This window comes from Aquarana catesbeiana, linkage group LG05 (genome assembly GCF_042186555.1).
Source record: "Aquarana catesbeiana isolate 2022-GZ linkage group LG05, ASM4218655v1, whole genome shotgun sequence".
Classification (NCBI taxonomy): domain Eukaryota; kingdom Metazoa; phylum Chordata; class Amphibia; order Anura; family Ranidae; genus Aquarana; species Aquarana catesbeiana.
In genome coordinates, this window is record NC_133328.1 from 23,521,228 (window position 1) to 23,541,792 (window position 20,565).

General features: G+C 46.0%; 1 long non-coding RNA gene across 1 annotated transcript; it reads right to left on the reverse strand.

Annotated features, from left to right (window-relative positions):
• Positions 1–1,348: 1,348 nt before the first annotated feature.
• Positions 1,349–20,526, reverse strand: LOC141144130 (uncharacterized). Its single transcript, XR_012244354.1, has 2 exons — positions 20,368–20,526; positions 1,349–3,461 (listed from the first exon to the last, which is right to left on the reverse strand). It is a non-coding gene; the product is annotated as an uncharacterized lncRNA (long non-coding RNA).
• Between the last annotated feature and the right edge of the window lie 39 nt (positions 20,527–20,565).

The following is a 20,565-nucleotide window of genomic DNA, read 5'->3' on the forward strand; positions in this document are numbered from 1 at the left end:
CGAATTTACGACTTTTCGAATATTTGAATTTTCGAATATTCAAATAAACGGGTTTTCGTTAATTCGGATATTTCCAAATGCACGAACTTAAAAAACAAAATTCTGAACGAAATAAATTGCACATGTCTACTACACACATTTGACATTCGATGGACATACAGACACAATGGCCTCCATGGACATACAGGACACACAATGGCCACCCTATTAGGTAATGCTTGTTAATACAAACAGCCTAAGTCCCCATTCACACCTGAGCCTATTGAAATTGCTGGGCAGAATCACGCAGTTTCACCTGCAATTCCTGAATCTCAAACAAAGCGTGCAACGCACTTGCTGTGGCATTATTATCTTAATGACACCCCAAACGCGGTTCGATTTTGCCGCAATTGTTGTGCATCAAAACACACAAAAAACGCAGCAAAGCGCGCAACACTAAACGCACCTGGCTCAGTGCCAAAACTTGGTACATGAGCTTCTTTAGCATGTTTCTGGAGTGGAGGGAAGCCCATTCAAAATGAATGGTGACACTGCAAAAAAATGCGCTGCAAAAGCATGCAAAAAAAAAAAAAAAAAGCGACGCAGAAGCAATGCTCAGGTATGAATGGGACCTAACAAGGAATCAAGTGACTACAGTACACTGTAATACATAAAGCTTGCAGACGTGGACAAGGAGTTAATTTGTTTCAACATGCATTAGAATGGGGAATATGCATGATCTCAGCAACTCTGACAGTAGAATCCATTTCGGTGCCAGACATGGTGTCTGCAACCTCATAGGAACTGCTGAGCTCTACTGGATAGGTGCACCTTATAAACTGGACTAGTGTGTACCCAGCCTTAAGGGGAGGTTGGGGGTCAGTTTTAATACTCACCAAATCAAAAACTTATAAAAACAATCCAGCAAGGGTACCCTTGTCTGGGTCAACGAAAAAGGTCCAGCATGAACAGATTCACCTTCTCTGTCCTAGAACTAGTATGTGGCTCAAAACTTAAGAGAAGTGTGGGTTTGGGTTTTTCCATATTCATAGTTACCTAGGTGGATGTTGCATCTGTCCCCCGGCGCCTCTGCACCCAGAACCCAGCGATCGAACATTGCCCATGGCTTGGTTTTTACAGGTCCCCGATCAAAAAGCTGATGGCTGTCAATCATCAGCTCTCCGCTTTGCCCCTTCCTTGCTAACTGGAGCGCTGAGTTGTGGAGGAGGCGGGAGCGGCCGCCTCAGGCTCTCAGCAGCTCACTGAGAGGCTGAGTCGGGTATCAGTCCAGGCACCTGGAGGATCCCGACTCCCATTGTCATTTTTACAGACTCTCACCAATAACAAGAAACTTACACGATACCAGTGAAACAGTTCAAGTTTGTTTACTGTAGTAAAAAGGACACATGAAGATGCATAAAATAACACAAAGGTATTTTATCTGAACACTATAACACATTTTATGATTTGCTATTCGGTAGACATGTGCAATTCATTTAGCTCTGAATTAGTTTAACGAATTTTGACAAATTTGTTAATTTCCGAATCTTCACATTTCCAAATTTCAGATATTCGGATAATCGAAAATTGGAAAATTGTAAATTTCGAAAATTGGAGAACTCTAAATTTCGGAAATTGGAAAATTCTAAATTTTGGAAATGTAAAAATTTGGAAATTCTAAATTTTGGAAAAAGGAAAATTCTAAATTTTGGAAAATTCGGAAATTGGAAATTCGAAAATTCGGATTTCCAAATTTTCAAAAAAAGCAAAAAAACAAATGAAACAAAAACAAACACATTTTTTGTCAGTACACATGTCTACTAGTTGGTAAAAAAAAAACCTTTCAGTAGTAAGGAGAAATACAAAGTATACAGTAACCCGAATTCATTTGAACCTTATCTCTATCACAGTAACCTATGTGAACAGGTAGACAGAAAGGTAGGGAACAGACACTCTAATCTCTATGTCAGATTCACTCCCCTCTGTTTCCTCAACTCACAGGCCATTAACATCAATACAACATAACAAACATTATTTCAACTATTGTGTTTAAAGTGGCTTGCTCCTTTAAATTGAGTTCCAGAGCAGGTGAGAGCAGATCCTTTGTGCGAAACAACTTTAGTCACTTGAGCAAATAAAGAGAGGATAAAAAGGGGTTGGAATGTTACTCCATGGAATCCAGTAAATCTTCAGCTAGCAGCTTTGAAGTATTAAGAATAGGGTAATCGTTAACGGTAAGGTAAAGCAAATTGAGCTGATCTGTGGTTGATCCTTGTTTACTTCAAACTTTTTCTATATAGCTTTGTAAGATTACAAATGACCAGGACGTGAATAAAGCACAGATGTCTGCATACAGTGTTCAATGGAGTGAATAAACTGGCTTTCAGTAGCACCACAAGTACCAGAAAGCTGGGCTGAATAAGTGATGTCTATATGCAGTGTCTTAAGAAATAAATGGGCAAATGCCCACTCACCACACAGGTCACAGAAGCTGCTGGCAGCGATGTTAGTGATGATGAAAACTCTTTCAGGAACTCTCTAGATCCTGGCTCTGGGAAGGGCGTCTGACCTCCGTCACACCCCGCCATGGCCTACCCGGATCTGAAGTGCAGGCATCACTGGAGGTCCCGGATCAGCCTCCGGTCTGCTGGAGAGCAGAAGCGATGTTGTCTGCAGGTGTCCCTCTGAATGCAGCAGTGAAGCTACCTTCTGTACAGGCCACGATTAAGCAGCTCACACTGACACAGAGCTCCTGCTAGCAGATCCAAGCCGGCATCCCAAGAGAGCGATGAAGGCCACAACCAGCCCTTTTATATTCTCTCCCAGCAGTCTGTTCTCCTCCCATCAGCATTCTGGTAGTGGTAGTTCAAGCCAGTCCTGCTGGAATTAAAACCCCATCATTCTGAACTACACATCCCACAATGCTTTGCTCTGCTCTCAGTTTTGTCTCAAAGGAAATGACGCATGGAGTCCAGGCAAACACTAGAGGGAGACATCTCCACATTAATAGCGCTGTGCTCTGTGCCTGAATTGCAGGCATAATAGCCAGCTCTCTGCACAGACTATGTACAGCACAGTGATGATGTTACTGCTACTTTTACAAGGTAATTTCTAGGTTTGCCAAGACATTTAGCACACACAAGCTCCATTTATATTCTTTCTGGCATTTGAAAATATAGTTCAATGAGCATTTTTGAACCTGGAGAATTTCTCTCTTCATACGATTCCGTTTAAAGAAAAACCTTCCTTAGAAAAAAAATTTGAACTTATAGTGGCCACAAAGACTCATTGTAAAAAAGGACACATACAGGTCGCTAAAAAGCATTCATCGGTACCAAAATGTATTCTCATCCTTCCGTTCTGTGTGGTTCAGTCAACACCAATCTGTCCCCCGGGGTCTCGGAGCAGTTATTTAACCACAAGCCACCCCCGTGATGGGATAAAAATCTTCTTCCCCGACTCTGGATAATCTGCTTTGGGTTCTGTAAAATAATGGACAGCGTGCCATTGAAGTATCCGAAGAGAAACAGAAGAAGAAAGATACAATATTACAATATGTAAAAACAATAAAATATCATTAATAGCAGTATTATATCTGTTGTTACATATATATATATATATATATATATATATATATATATATATATACACACACACACATACATACACAGATACACACAGTGCCTTGAAAAAAAAGTATTTATACCCCTTGAAATTTTCTATATTTTGTCATGTTGCAACCAAAAACGTAAATGTATTTTTTGGGGATTTTATGTGATAGATCAACACAGAGTGGCATATAATAATATAATAATAAAGTGTGGCGTGCATTTGTATTTAGCCCCCTTTACTCTGATACCCCTAACTAAAATCTAGTAGCACCAATTGCCTTCAGAAGTCACCTAATTAGTATAGAGTCCACCTGTGTGTACTTTCATCTCAGTATAAATACAGCTGTTCTGTGAAGCCCTCAGGCCAAGGAGCACACTAGACAGGTCAGGGATAACGTTGTGGAGAAGTTTAAAGCAGGGTTAGGTTATAAAAAAATATCCCAAGCTTTGAACATCTCACAGAGCACTGTTCAATCTATCATCCGAAAATGGAAAGCGTATGACACAACTGCAAACCTACCAAGACATGGCCGTCCACCTAAACTGACTGGCCGGGCAAGGAGAGTATTAATCAGAGAAGCAGCCAAAAGGCCCATGGTAACTCTGGAGGAGCTGCAGAGATCCACAGCTCAGGTGGGAGAATCTGTCCACAGGACAACTATTAGTCCACAAATGTGGCCTTTATGGAAAAGTGTCAAGAAGAAGGCCATTGTTGACGGAAAGCCATAAAAAGTTGCGTTTCCAGTTTGCGAGAAGCCATGTGGGGGACACAGCAAACATGTGGAAGAAGTTGCTCTGGTCAGATGAGACCAAAACTGAACTTTTTGGCCTAAAAGCAAAACGCTATGTGTGGCAGAAAACTAACACTGCACATCACCCTGAACACACCATCCCCACAGTGATGGTGGTGACAGAATCGTGTTGCGGAGATGCTTTTCTTCAGCAGGGACAGGGAAGCTGGTCAGAGTTGATGGGAAAATGGATGGAGCCAAATACAGGGCAATCTTAGAAGAAAACCTGTTAGAGTCTGCAAAAGACTTGGGAGTGGGGTGAAGGTTCAACCTTCCAGCAGGACAACAACGTTAAAACATAAAGCCAAAGCTACAATGGAATGGTTTAGATCAAATCATATTCATGTGTTAGAATGGCCCAGTCAAAGTCCAGACCTGAATCCAACTGAGAATCTGTGGCAAGACTTGAAAATTTCTGTTCACAGATGCTCTCCATCCAATCTGACAGAGCTTGAGCTATTTTGCAAAGAAGAATGGGCAAAAATGTCACTCTCTAGATGTGCAAAGCTGGTAGAGACATCCCCAAAAAGACTTGCAGCTGTAATTGAAGCGAAAGGTGGTTCTACAAAGTATTGGGTGAATACAAATGCCACACTTTTTACATATTTATTTGTAAACAATTTTGAAAACCATTTATTATTTTCCTTCCACTTCACAATTATGTGCCACTTTGTGTTGGTCTATCACATAAAATCCCAATAAAATACATTTACGTTTTTGGTTGTAACATGATCAAATGTGGAAAATTCCAAGAGGTTTGACTACTTTTTCAAGGCACTGTAAATATATTTATGGTCGAAGCCCTGCGAACGGGACAGATGTGAACCACATAAACACGCCACAAGACTAACAACATAACATAGACCTGAGATGTGCCCTCGTCTGCTGGCCAGTATGCCAAAAAAGGGGGCAAAAATACTCGGATAGGGAAGTAACCCCTTCATTGGTCCTGTGACAGTTTCTGAGCAAGCTCGGTGAAGGCTTGCGACATTGTGAGGGTTCGGAATGTACCGGACGAAGCAGGCTGATTTCCACCTGCCCAACTTCTTGATGACATGGTCTGGCACCTCGTGCTGAGATGCAGCCACTCCGATCCGAAAGGAGTATCCGGAGTACCGGACGGGGTCAAGTCCTAGGTTAATCAGGAGAATCCTAATGTGCCGGATAAACTGGCTGCCACTCAGGGGGTTGGTCAGAAAAGGTAGCAATGGGCTGGAGTTCGACTGGCTGGGTAGGTGAGACAGTAACCGGTCGAGTATCGCTACTGGGCACAAGACGTTGTTGGTCTGAAAAAACTTGATGTTGACCCCGGGGCCGGTTTGTTGGGTTTTAGACACTACAAGGAGTAGGATGAGATGATCTTGAAAGCGAGCCAGATGGCGTTTGCACAGTATCTGGCCGCCAGGGCCACTAAAGGTAAACTCACTAGGCCACAAAAAGCCATAGAAGGCCAGGTAGATGGCCGCTTGGATGACCAGGCTAGGTAGAAACCCAAAAGGGGAACGTGAAAGAATGGTTGACATGTCCCTGAAGATGGCACTTGTGATGGATAAGCGCTTGCAGTTAGAGGCTGATGCTTCTGGATACCGCTAAGGATGGATTTGACTGTATGGGCTGCGAACAAGGACTACTTATCGGGGTCCTGTAAGGGCAAGAAATAATGGATGCCGGCTAAGTACAGCCTAATGGTGTTATGAGATAGAGCCAGCTGCGTGTGGCAATACAATATAAAGGCTTGGCCGTGCTCGATGTCCCCTGTCGCTGGTCTGGGGCATGAGGCTAGAAACCTGCAGTAGGCGTTCCAAGCGGAGTGATAGGCCTTCAGTGTGTTGCAGGACAATGACTGATTAATGAGATGGGTCGCGTTGTGAAGGTGTGCCTTTAATACATCTTTAGCTGCGACCAATTTTGGATTGGAGATGTGGTTGGATCGGCTCCGGGTTTCTGCTGAAAGACTGAAGTAAAGTTAAAGCGGGACTGTGCGTCTGCTGAGACGTTGCCCTTGCCCAGGATATAAACGCAGTGAACATTAAATTGATGCTGCAGGGACAAATGCACCAGCCTACGCAGGAAGGACATGGTGGCGAGCGACTTGGATCGGCCTTTGTTTATGATCTCGGCCGTGGCCTGGTTGCCTGCAAAGACCATCGTTTGTCCTGTGCAGGTATAGCCCCAGAACTGAGTAGCTGCCAAAATGACATACAGTTCGAAAAGCGAGGATGACTGACTAAAACCGGGGATTAGAAGGATTTCTGGTGGCCATGGCCCTGCAAACCAGTGATGAACAAAAATTGCAGCAAAGCCTGTGGAGGCTGCGGCATCCGTGATTACCTGAGGTGATGAAGCTGATGCTGACGGAATAAACATGGATATGCCATTCCAGTTTGTGAGGAATTTATCCCACATTGACAAATGCGCTATAGCTGCTGGGTCAGCCTCAGAACTTGATCGGGGTCTTGTACCTGAGAGAGGAACACCACGACAAGTGAAATGAAGGACCGCCCCTGAGGGATAATCCTCATGGCAAAATTAAGTATCCCTACCAGGGATAGTAGCTGTCTTAGTACACCCTTGCGAAAGGGTAAAGTCGCGAATAACTGACCTGATTCGAGCCAGTTTGTCAGGAGTGGCCTGCATGGAGTGAGTGTCAAGAGTGATACCTAGGAAGGTGATGAACTGTGCCGGGCCTTTCACTTTGTGCTCTCCTATGGGCACGTTGAGAATGCCAAATATCACTCTTATGCCGCGTACACATGATCGGACATTCCGACAACAAAAGAACGCGATGACGTACAACGCGTACGACGAGCCGAGAAAAATGAAGTTCAATAGCCAGTGCGGCTCTTCTGCTTGATTCCGAGCATGCGTGGAATTTTGTGCGTCGGAATTGTGTACACACGATCAAAGACCGGCAAAGTGGCAGCAGAAGAACTCTGGGTCAGTGACACTCCAGTTCGTGCTAGCTTGAAACTGTGTGAGCCTGGCTGCTGCTTTAGCTGAAACGATCGGTGATAATCCTAAAAAGAAAACCCTCTGTATTTATAGCATAGGTCCACCACTGATTGGAGGTACAAGTCCAGCTCTTCTCTTCTGCTGGGGCTGGCCGAGCAAATGTTGTCTATAAACATCCCAAAAAGTCAACACAAACTCGGTGACTGTTAACTTGCGGTTGAGCCTGGGTTCTTTGGACTTAAGGACCACTGTAACGTCCCGCCCAGGTGCATGACTTGATCTCAGCCAGGTCGTGGACCAATATGAGGAGGGAAGCCAGATTGACATCCTTGCCATCCAAGATGTCCTTCCTGATGCTAGCTGGGACTAGATGAGCGGGGAAGATGGTAGAACTCATCTCTGGCATAACTGCAGGTGGAGGCGCCAGGACAGAAACAGCGACCGAGTCTGGGAGGGCCGTAGCTGGGCACACTTCCAGGACACCCACTCTGACCTGGATGTCGGAGACTGCTGTAGACAACGTGGTCACCATGGAGTGAAGCTGTGCAATGGCTTTCCTGGCTGTAGCGGGTTAGGGAAGGCCCCTACACCGCAGCTCTGCTGTGAGCTTGGGGATGGTACATCCACCGAGGGACTGCACGCTGCCACGCTCTGAACCCATGGAGGGTGTCAGAGGGGCGGAGGTGAAGTCTTCACTGCCGGCCTGTGACATGGCACCAGCTATAAGACAAGGAGAAAGGGGTGCATGTGTTAAGAGGAGTCCTAAAGGTAGGAAAGGGAAGAGGAGTTGCATACAGAAAATAGACAAGGAGGAAAATGAAAAAGGACAGGTAATGGAACGACAGGTGCAGTGAAGAAGCCAGTTTGCGTTCTGAAGCTTTGAACGCTGTTGAGTGGGAATTTAGAAAATTCAAAAGAGTGCTCGGCAACTGTGGTAAGCCAGGAAGTGACTGGCCAGGTAACTGATAGCTCGGGTACCGGCCTGTGCTGGGCACAAACCTGTGAACCAGAGACCCAGGGCGTACTGGGCCGAGAAGCTGAAGTAGGAATGTTGCGTTCTGTAGTTCATGACATGTGCTCGGCCTGCCAAAGCTTGCACTGCCAGCAAGCTCAACGTTTAGTGACCTTGTCTGCATAGATGAAGGGCCCCCCTTCAAAAACAGAGTGCGATGCAAAGAAACGTGTGACAGTAGCCAACACCTGATGAGCAGCCCAAATCGTGTATGTGAAGTGAATGTTCAGTGAAAGGGTGCTGCAGGGTGATGCAAAGATCTGGTTGAGGTCGAAAAACTCAGTCGACCGGGAACCTGTAGTAAGGACGACATAGAAGTCCGGTTATTATTATTTTTTTTTTTTTTACCTGAGGAAATAACGTCCAACCTGGTGCAGGATGGAACAACGTGAACTCGACTGACCTAAAGGAGAAACGACAGGCAGAAAATGGTGAGTGGCTTGATTGTATGCCACTGGAGACGATGAGTGGCCGGATTGTGTGCCACTGAAGATGTGCTTGCAACAAATGCAAGAAAGTAGCCTTATCAGGAAGGCCAAAAGACAAGCAAAGCAGAAAAACTGTGTTTGTAGGAATTAACTGTGATCAGAAGCTATTGCCAACCATGACTGAGAGTTTATGAAATGGATCCGATATGAATCGTGCCGCCGACGCAACTATATTCCAATCGAACTGTAGAGTTTATGGAATGGATCCGATACGAATCGTTGTGCCGCTGATGTGACTAGATTAGAATCAGACAGTAGGGTGTATGAAATGGACCCGATACGAATCGTTGTGCTGCCGACGCGACTAGATTAGACTCGGGCTGTAAAGTATATGAAATGGACCCGATATGAATAATTGTGCCTCCGCCGCGACTAGATTCAAATCAGGATGTAGAGTGTATGAAATGGATCCAATACGAATCGTTGTGCCGCTGACGTGACTAGATTCGATTTGGACAGTAGAGTGTATGAAATGGACCCGATACGACTCGTTGTGCCACCGACAGGACTAGATTTGAATCGGGCTGTATAGTACATGAAATGGATCCGATACGGATCGTTGTGTCGCCGATGCGACTAGGTTCGAATCGGGCAGTAGAGTAAATTAAATGGATCTGGTACGAATCGCTGTGCCGATGATGCGACTAGATTCTAATCGGGCTATGGAGTGCATGAATCGGCCTAATGAAACTGAGAGGCCTGTGACTGGCCGCAAGTGGTGTAACGGTGTGTTGTTTTTACGAAAGTGAGAAATGAGTTTGTGGTTAAAACAAAGACTGCGCTCGGAGACCTACGAATGATTCGTAAGTTCCGCTATGAAAGATGTGAATATGAAATGAATATGAAATGGGGAACACAACGAGTCGAAACAAGTATACTTGATACGAAGAAATGGTTACAAATCCTACCTGCGACAGTGAACTACCCTTGACAGTATGTCCCCACATGGGTTAAATAACGAGTGTAACCTGTCAGTATTCCTTACACCCTAGCTGTCAAAGGAGCTATTATATGCTCTTCTGTTCCTGTCTGTGTCCACTTGATAATACATTCATCTGCATTTGATCTCCATATCTATCTTACCCCCTTATTCTCTCTAGCACCCTTCCCTCTCCCCCCCTTTTCTCACTTACGAGGTGCTGCACCCACGGACGGGCCCGTTTTTGTTTTATTTATTTACATTTTCTGTTGTCTCATGGTATGTATGGCTGTCTATGCGCTGTTGCCTGGCCACGGATAGATTACGTAGTTACGTCTGTAAATGGGATGGCTATTTAAGCCGCCCGTCATGGCTACGGCGCATGCTCTGAAGAAATCCATGACGGATGAAACGCGTCAGCATGACGCCATCACGCTCCACGTAGTATCCACACAGATCCACCCATCAGCCCCGGGTATCTGTTTCGCTAAGCCGCGGAAGCCGCTGAAGTTTTGCCGTACGGAACCAGGAAGTGTCTGAGAAGCCATATTGCATCCAGGTGATATGCCACAATTTCCTTGCAATCTCCACTAACCTGGTCGGCACCTGTATATACAGACCTACGAGCAACGTCTATTGGGCCAGATGAGGACTTAGCTGTTGTGTACCATTTGGGAAGACTCGAGGAGGATCGGAGTGTCTGGTATGCCTGTCAATCAGCGATATCCATGGACTGGTGAGACCGTATTCATCCATTACCTCTTGTGACCACTGTCACTATAGTATTCCCAGTGTCTCCGCTTCATGATTTCTCAACACGTTGTCTTCATTTATTATCATCTATGCTGGCACACACTCCCTCCCGTACTCATGTGCAATCTCCATAAAGCTGCTAAATGCATGCTATCAGCTACAGTTAGTGCCCCAAACAGCAATCCCCGTGGCCTACACTTCTAGCCATACTTCAGGTCTGTTATTGGCAGCGTGCACAGCGGACTCTCTTTATCCACGGCTGTATACAATTACTTCCTGGCCTTCCATAGTACTTTTCAGATACAATATATGGGACGGTTCCTGTCCATTCAGCCAGTTGTCTGTAATTGTATGTTTAGTGGTGGCCATCTGTGTGTTGTTTTTTGTCCTTAGACAACGTTGTCTATTTTATTTTTAGTGGTGGTATTTGGTTCATTTAATGTCATATTTTTTGATTTTGTTTGGTGTATATGTGGAATCATTTTTCTAAAATAAATTATATCTTTGCTACTTTGCTGGTTCCTTGTTGAAGAATTCTTTTTCTTTCCTCCCCTCTTTTTTTGAGTGAGCAAGACTGGACTGATGAAAAACCACGGACGGAAAAGCCGAAACACACTGGAAATTCGGACACACGGACTCAAAGAAAGAGTCAGCCTAGTGACGTAATGAATCGCGCACCAGAACCGACAAAGACTACAGCTGAGTGGTCTGCTTAAATACCAGGCCACCATATTGGCTATATATATATATATATATATATATATATATATATATATATATATAGATATAGATATAGATATAGATATAGCTATAGATAGATATAGATATATATATGTGACAACACTGAAGAAATGACACTTTGCTACAATGTAAAGTAGTGAGTGTACAGCTTGTATAACAGTGTAAATTTGCTGTCCCCTCAAAATTACTCAACACACATCCATTAATGTCTAAACCGCTGGCAACAAAAGTGAGTACACCCCTAAGTGAAAATGTCCAAATTGGGCCCAATTAGCCATTTTCCCTCCCCAGAGTCAAGTGACTCGTTAATGTTACAAGGTCTCAGGTGTGAATGAGGAGCAGGTGTGTTAAATTTGGTGTTATCGCTCTCACTCTCTCATACTGGTTACTGGAACAACATGGCACCTCATGGCAAAGAACTCTCTAAGGATCTGAAAAAAAGAATTGTTGCTCTGCATAAACATGGCCTAGGCTATAAGGAGATTGCCAAAACCTTGAAACTGAGCTGCAGCACGGCGGCCAGGACCATACAGTAGTTTAACAGGACAGGTTCCACTTAGAACAGGCCTCGCCATGGTCGACCAAAGAAGTTAAGTGCACGTGCTCAGCGTCATATCCAGAGGTTGTCTTTGGGAAATAGACATATGAGTGCTGCCAGCATTGCTGCAGAGGTTGAAGGGGTGGGGGGTCAGACTGTCAGTGCTCAGACCATACGCCGCACATTGCATCAAATTGGTCTGCATGGCTGTCGTCCCAGAAGGAAGCCTCTTCTAAAGATGACACACAAGAAAGCCCGCAATCAGTTTGCTGAAGACAAGCAGACTAAGACATGGATTACTGGAACCATGTAGTGTGGTCTGATGAGACCAAGATAAACCAGGTGAGGGGTACAAAGACAAGTGTGTCTTGCCTATAGTCGAGCATGGTGGTGGGAGTGTCATGGTCTGGGGCTGCATGAGTGTTGCCGGCACTGGAGAGCTACAGTTCATTGAGGGAACCATGAATGCCAACATGTACTGTGACATACTGAAGCAGAGCATGATCCCCTCCCTTCGGAGACTGGGCCACAGGGGAGTATTCCAACTTGATAAAAGACCCCAAAACACACCTCCAATACGACCACTGCCTTGCTGATGTAGTACCCTGGTCCTAAACAGGGCTGCTAATAAATCTAGTTGTGCTAGGTGGTAACTAGCCTGGCTAATTGATCCACTGATTCCTGCCCTAAGTCTGAGTTTGGGGTAGTCTCCCTCTTCTGTCAATAGGTGGCACTTTTTCTTTTGTCATTAGAATGATGGATTATCATGAATTCAGGTAATGGGTAACTAGGTTGTCTCAGCCAGGTGTTTCTTTGACCGCAGTGTATGCCTGGATAGGCTATTTATTTGGGAGGAGTCAGGTGATTGGGGTTCTTCCCACCCAAGGCGACGGCCTGGTTGTGTGTGTGTTGAGAAGCTCCTGATGCTAGGCCTGAAGCCTGAGGCCTTTGCAGGAGGCATGCTGGCTGCTAGGTCCACTTAAGGCCTATCCAGCTGTTCAGGGTTCCACAAAGGAGGAGTAGCCAAGGTTAAGCCCAAAGCCTGGGGCAGAACCGCATGTGTTAGAGGCTCGGGCTGAGGGGAACCTGATAGTGTCAAAGGTAAAGGAGAAGCAGTTGCCACAAAGGAACGACCACTTCTGCTACCGGAGGCAAGTTTGGAAGGGATGAAGTTCTGAAGGAGTACCAGAACAGACACTTCACCAGCTGGGGACAGTGAAGTAGTGGGAAAGCTTTAGTGGAGACTCATCCAGGAAGGCTGCGGGTAGTTGTGAGTAAAGCTTGAAGGAGTACAGCGGGTAGCTGTGAGTAAAGCTTGAAAATAAAGTACAGTGGTTAGCTGTGGGTGAAGCTCGGGGAATCCAGCAGGTGGCTGAGAGTCCAAGAAGTCTAGTGAGAGAGACGGCGAGCTGAGCTTAAGGATCTACAGTGGAATACTGTGAGTTAAGCTGGAAGAGCTACAGTGGGTTACTGTGAGAGAAGTTGTTGCCATAGGAGACAGCGGTTGCTACCAGATACAGATTGCTGCATTTAGCTTAAAGGCCCTCATTCTGTATTGCTGTCTGCCTAGTTCTATTTTTGTCTGCGGAGTTTGCCTTAATTGCTATTGCATTTGCCTAATGGTGTCCTGTGCCCTAACCCTCTCTCCCCACCGTTCCTGTTAAGAGAAATACAACTTTGTTCATTTTTACAAAAAGTGACTGGCGCCCAATCTTTCCACCTTGCACTACACCCACTATGCCTAGTAACCTGCACCCTGAGGAGGAATGCCAGTTCTCCTTGGCTCTGGGGGTCACCATCAGGCCCTTGGAAGTAGGGGAGACCGCATGTCTCCAGACCTAAATCCTATTGAGCATCTGTGGGACATCCTCAAACGGAAGGTGGAGGAGCGCAAGGTCTCTAACATCCACAAGCTCTGTGATGTCATCATAGAGGAGTGGAAGAGGACTCCAGTGGCAACCTGTGAAGCTCTGGTGAACTCCATACCCAAGAGGGTTAAGGCAGTGCTGGAAAATAATGGTGGCCACACAAAATATTGACACTTTAGGCCCAATTCGGACATTTTCACTTAGGGGTGTATTCACTTTTGTTGCCAGCGGTTTAGACATCAATGGCTGTGTGTTGAGTTATTTTGAGGGGAGAGCAAATTTACACTGTTATACAAGCTGTACACTCACTACTTTACATTGTAGCAAAGTGTCATTTCTTTAGTGTTGTCACATGAAAAGATATAATAAAATATTTACCAAACTGTGAGGGGTGTACTTACTTTTGTGAGATACTGTGTGTGTATGTATATATATATATATATATATATATATATATTTGTGTATGTATACACTATATTGCCAAACATATTGGGACTGGCATCCCAGTCTTATGCCCCGTACACACGACAACAAAATCCTAGGATTTTTTCTGACGGATGTTGGCTCAAACTTGTCTTGCATACACACGGTCACACAAAGTTGTCGGAAAATCTGATCATTCTGAACGCGGGTGACGTAAAACACGTACGTCGGGACTATAAACGGGGCAGTGGCCAATAGCTTTCATCTCTTTATTTATTCTGAGCATGCGTGGCACTTTGTCCGTCGGATTTGTGTACACATGATCGGAATTTCCGACAACGGATTTTGTTGTCGGAAAATTTTATCTCCTGCTCTCCAACTTTGTGTGTCGGAAAATCCGATGGAAAATGTCCGATGGAGCCCACACACGGTCGGAATTTCCGACAACACGCTCCGATCGGACATTTTCCATCGGAAAATCCGACCGTGTGTACGGGGCATTAGTCCGTAGGGTTCAATATTGAGTTGGCCCACCCTTTGCAGCTATAACAGCTTTAACTCTTCTGGGAAGGCTGTCCACAAGGTTTAGGAGTGTGTCTATGTTTGACCATTTTTCCAGAAGCGCATTTGTGAAGTCAGGCACTGATGTTGGATGAGAAGGCCTAGCTCACAGTCTCCGCTCTAATTCATCCCAAAGGTATTCTATCAGGTTGCAGTCAGGACTCTGTGCAGGCCAGTCAAGTTCCTCCACCTCAAACTCGCTCATTCATGGCTTTATAGACCTAGCTTTGTGCACTGGTCCAAATCCTTTGGTAGAGATGGGATTATGGTGTGGGGTTGTTTTTCAGGGGTTGGGCTTGGTCCCTTAGTTCCAGTGAAGGGAACTCTTAAGGCTTCAACATACCAAGGCATGTTGGACAATTTCATGCGCCCAACTTTGTGGGAACGGTTTGGGGATGGTCACTTCCTGTTCCAACATGACTGCGCACCAGTGCACAAAGCAAGGTCCATAAGGACATGGATTGGCGAGTTTGGGGTGAAGGAACTTGACCGGTAGGGTTGCCACCTGTCCAGTTTTGACCCGAACAGTCTGGGTTTTGACACATGTGCTTGGGTTTCAACCCACCAAAAACCCGGGCACATTTACATTCAACCGTCCTGTGACCAATGGCTCTGGCTGCAACATCTAGAGTGGCGCATCCCGATTCCCGTGCCCACCATCAATGTTACAAACATGTCTAAGCCTGTGCGCTCCAAGCCCAGCTCAGCAATGGGCAGCAGGCGGCCTGTGATTGGCTGAATGGGTCACGTGCAGGCAGCGGACACGAGGGTCTGTGATTGGCCCAGTCGAGCTTGTCACATGTAGAGGCGGGGCTGGACTGTGGGTGATTGCGGCCGCCCGGAGTCCCGCCTCCCTGCCTGGCATGCACTGTGTGTCTCCTCAGTGAGGTCTATTTCTCATCTGCCCTCTCACCCCCCTCTGTCAGCCACCTCCTCTCTGTAAGCCACCCCCCCTCCTCTGTCAGCTACCCCCCTCCTCTGTCAGCTACCCCCTCCTCTCTGTCAGTTACCCCCCTCCCCTCTGTCAGTTACCCCCCTCCCCTCTGTCAGTTACCCCCAAACAGCATGCACCCCCCTTCTTCGCCGGCTCCAGCGGGGCTAATGTCCTGCAGCCAGGTCACACTGCACTGCTCTCTCTCTCCCACCCAGCCAACGGTACCGATGCCGCCAGAGACAGTGAATGGAGGGCCACTGGTGTCCTAGCAAGCAGGGATGCTTTTGCAGGAGAAAGCATAGTATTACAGACTCCGCCCCTAACAGGTTCACACACACATCTTTGCAGCAGCTCCTGGAAGGTAAGTGTTTTTTTGTATCGCTATAATGGAGGTGTCTATTGGGGGGGCACAGGCACTGTCTGATATTTAATCTGTTATTTTCTTCTCTATTTATGTGGTGCCTGTGGATTGCTTTGATTTTTTTTGGCTTTTTTTGTAATTAAAAGGTGCTTGAAAGGGTTGTAGAATGCACAGTGCCACTTTGTGAACAGTTTGTATGGGGTTGGGTTCAGTAGAGCTGATTCAGGTTTTTGAATGGAGGTACACTGCCCTACTGACTCCGTTCACTGTTCTACTGACACCGTCCTCTGCTCTACTGACACCATCCACTGCTCTACTGACACCGTCCTCTGCTCTACTGACACCATCCACTGCTCTACTGACACCGTCCACTGCTCTACTGACACCGTCCTCTGCTCTACTGACACCATCCACTGCTCTACTGACACCGTCCACTGCTCTACTGACACCATCCACTGCTCTACTGACACCGTCCACTGTTCTACTGACACCGTCCTCTGCTCTACTGACACCATCCACTGCTCTACTGACACCATCCACTGCCCTACTGACTCCGTCCACTGCTCTACTGACACCATCCACTGCTCTACTGACTCCGTCCACTGCTCTACTGACTCCGTCCACTGCCCTACTGACACCGTCCACTGCTCTACTGACACCATCCACTGCCCTACTGACACCGTCCACTGCTCTACTGACTCCGTCCGCTGCTCTACTGACTCCGTCCGCTGCCCTACTGACTCCGTCCACTGCCCTACTGACACCGTCCACTGCTCTACTGACTCCGTCCACTGCCCTACTGACACCGTCCACTGCTCTACTGACACCATCCACTGCCCTACTGACACCGTCCACTGCTCTACTGACACCATCCACTGCTCTACTGACTCCGTCCACTGCCCTACTGACACCGTCCACTGCCCTACTGACACCGTCCACTGCCCTACTGACACCGTCCACTGCCCTACTGACTCCGTCCACTGCTCTACTGACTCCGTCCACTGCTCTACTGACTCCGTCCACTGCTCTACTGACACCATCCACTGCTCTACTGACACCAACCACTGCCCTACTGACTCCGTCCACTGCTCTACTGACACCATCCACTGCTCTACTGACTCCGTCCACTGCTCTACTGACTCCGTCCACTGCTCTACTGACTCCGTCCACTGCTCTACTGACACCATCCACTGCCCTACTGACACCGTCCACTGCTCTACTGACTCCGTCCGCTGCCCTACTGACTCCGTCCACTGCCCTACTGACACCGTCCACTGCTCTACTGACTCCGTCCACTGCCCTACTGACACCGTCCACTGCTCTACTGACACCATCCACTGCCCTACTGACACCGTCCACTGCTCTACTGACACCATCCACTGCTCTACTGACTCCGTCCACTGCCCTACTGACACCGTCCACTGCCCTACTGACTCCGTCCACTGCTCTACTGACTCCGTCCACTGCTCTACTGACTCCGTCCACTGCCCTACTGACACCGTCCACTGCTCTACTGACACCGTCCACTGCCCTACTGACACCGTCCACTGCCCTACTGACACCGTCCACTGCTCTACTGACACCATCCACTGCCCTACTGACACCGTCCACTGCTCTACTGACACCGTCCACTGCCCTACTGACACCATCCACTGCCCTACTGACACCATCCACTGCCCTACTGACACCATCCACTGCTCTACTGACACCGTCCACTGCTCTACTGATACAGTCTTCTGCCCTACTGGCTGACAGTGTCCATTTTTAAGGTAGGCTAGTTTCCTATTTTAACTTTCTTTAAATTTTTTTTATTAATCGAATCATATTTTATGGGTACACGAATGCTTTTGTTTTAATAAACCGTGCCCCTTTAAGTGTCCCCCCCCCCCGTTAATGCAATTTGGCCACAGCCACTTTTCACCGTAGCACACCTCATTACTACTCTCTTTGGGTAACCCAAAAGGTGTCCCAGGTATTTTATAATCCTATAGCGTGTACTACCAAAAAAATATGTATGTATGTATGTATGTATGTATGTATGTACAGTGGGGACCCCTTACATTTTTCACTCTTTGTTATATTGCAGCCATTTGCTAAAATCAATTAAGTTCATTTTTTTTCCCTCATTCATTTACACACAGCACCCCATATTGACAGAAAAACACAGAAATATCACATGGTCCTAAGTATTCAGACCCTTTGCTGTGACACTCATATATTTAACTCAGGTGCTGTCCATTTATTCCGATCATTCATGAGATGGTTCTACACCTTCATTTGAGTCCAGCTGTGTTTGATTATACTGATTGGACTTGATTAGGAAAGCCACACACCTGTCTATATAAAACCTTACAGCTCACAGTGCATGTCAGAGTAAATGAGAATCATGAGGTCAAAGGAACTGCCTGAAGAGCTCAGAGACAGAATTGTGGCAAGGCACAGATCTGGCCAAGGTTGCAAAAAATTTCTGCTGCACTTAAGGTTCCTAAGAGCACAGTGGCCTCAATCATCTTTAAATGGAAGAGGTTTGGGACGACCAGAACCCTTCCTAGAGCTGGCGTCCGGCAAAACTGAGCTATCGGGGGAGAAGAGCCTTGGTGAGAGAGGTAAAGAAGAACCCAAAGATCACTGTGGCTGAGCTCCAGAGATGCAGTCGGGAGATGGGAGAAAGTTGTAGAAAGTCAACCATCACTGCAGCCCTCCACCAGTCGGGGCTTTATGGCAGAGTGGCCCGACGGAAGCCTCTCCTCAGTGCAAGACACATGAAAGCCCGCATGGAGTTTGGTAAAAAACACCTGAAGGACTCTAAGATGGTGAGAAATAAGATTCTCTGGTCTGATGAGAGCAAGATAGAATTTTTTGACCTTAATTCTAAGCAGTATGTGTGGAGAAAACCAGGCACTGCTCATCACCTGTCCAATACAGTCCCAACAGTGAAGAATGGTGGTGGCAGCATCATGCTGTGGGGGTGTTTTTCAGCTGCAGGGACAGGACGACTGGTTGCAATCAAGTGAAAGATGAATGCGGCCAAGTACAGGGATATCCTGGACGAAAACCTTCTCCAGAGTGCTCAGGACCTCAGACTGGGCCAAAGGTTTACCTTCCAACAAGATAAGAGCCCTGACTTAAACCCAATTGAGCATCTCTGGAGAGACCTAAAAATGACTGTCCACCAACGTTTACCATCCAACCTGACAGAACTGGAGAGGATCTGAAAGGAGGAATGGCAGAGGATCCCCAAATCCAGGTGTGAAAAACTTGTTGCATCTTTCCCAAAAAGACTCATGGCTGTATTAGATCAAAAGGGGCTTCTACTAAATACTGAGCAAAGGGTCTGAATACTTAGGACCATGTGATATTTCAGTTTTTAGTTTTTAATAAATCTGCAAAAATGTCAACAATTCTGTGTTTTTCTGTCAATATGGGGTGCTGTGTGTACATTAATGAGGAAAAAATGAACTTAAATGATTTTAGCAAATGGCTGCAATATAACAAAGAGTGAAAAATTTAAGGGGGTCTGAATACTTTCTGTCCCCACTGTGTATATATATATATATATATATATATATATATATATATATATATGTGTGTGTGTGTGTGTGTGTGTGTGTGTGTGTGTGTGTGTGTGTGTGTGTGTGTATGTGTGGTGTGTGTGTATATATATATATATATATATATATATATATATATATTATATATATATAAAATATACACAAGATTCTAATGAATGGCACTTGCTGCATAGTAATAAATAAAAGGAAAAAAAAGAAAGAAAATATATATATTTAAAGTGATCCTAAAGTCTCAGTTTTTTCTCTTTAAAAATAACAATCATGTTAACAATCTGTGTAATGGTTTTGCACAGAGCAGCCCAGATCCTCCTCTTTTTAGGTCCCTCGCCGACTCTCCTGGCCCCTCCCTCCTGCCGAGTGCCCCAACAGCAAGCAGCTTCCTATTGGGCATCCAAACTGAGCTGCTGCTCTGTGTGTCCATTCAGACACAGAGCTGCGGGTGCCCCCCCCCACTCTCCTTATTGGCTCACTGTCTTTGATTGACAGTAGTGGGGGGCCAATGGCGCCACGCTGCTGTCTCAGCCAATGAGGAGGGAGAATCCTGGGCAGCCGAGACACTCCTGCAACATTGCTGGATCGAGATGGACTCGGGTAGGTATCAGGGGGTATTAGAATGCATCAGAATGCATTAAGATAAAAAACCTTCTGACTTTACAAGCATTTTAACAACAGTTCTGATAATGTTATTTTATATATATATATATATATATATATATATATATATATATATATATATATATATATATATATATACTGTATCCTACACATTCTAAAAAAAATATACTGTCTACTATACATATAAAAATATATATATTTCATATAATAAAAATATACATATATACGCTGCTAAGGAATGGCACTTACTGCATAATTTAAGGCGAGGGGCAAGGGGAATCCCCCGGGGCGTACAGACACACATACACACACAGCTCGGGCTCCGTGACATCACATCAGTGTTGCTGAAGCTGCGAAAGGCTGCAGGATCTCATAGGGAGGGCAGCCCAACAACTCCCCCCCCCTCCCTCCTCCTCCTCCTCCTCCTCCTCCCCCTGGACCACCGCT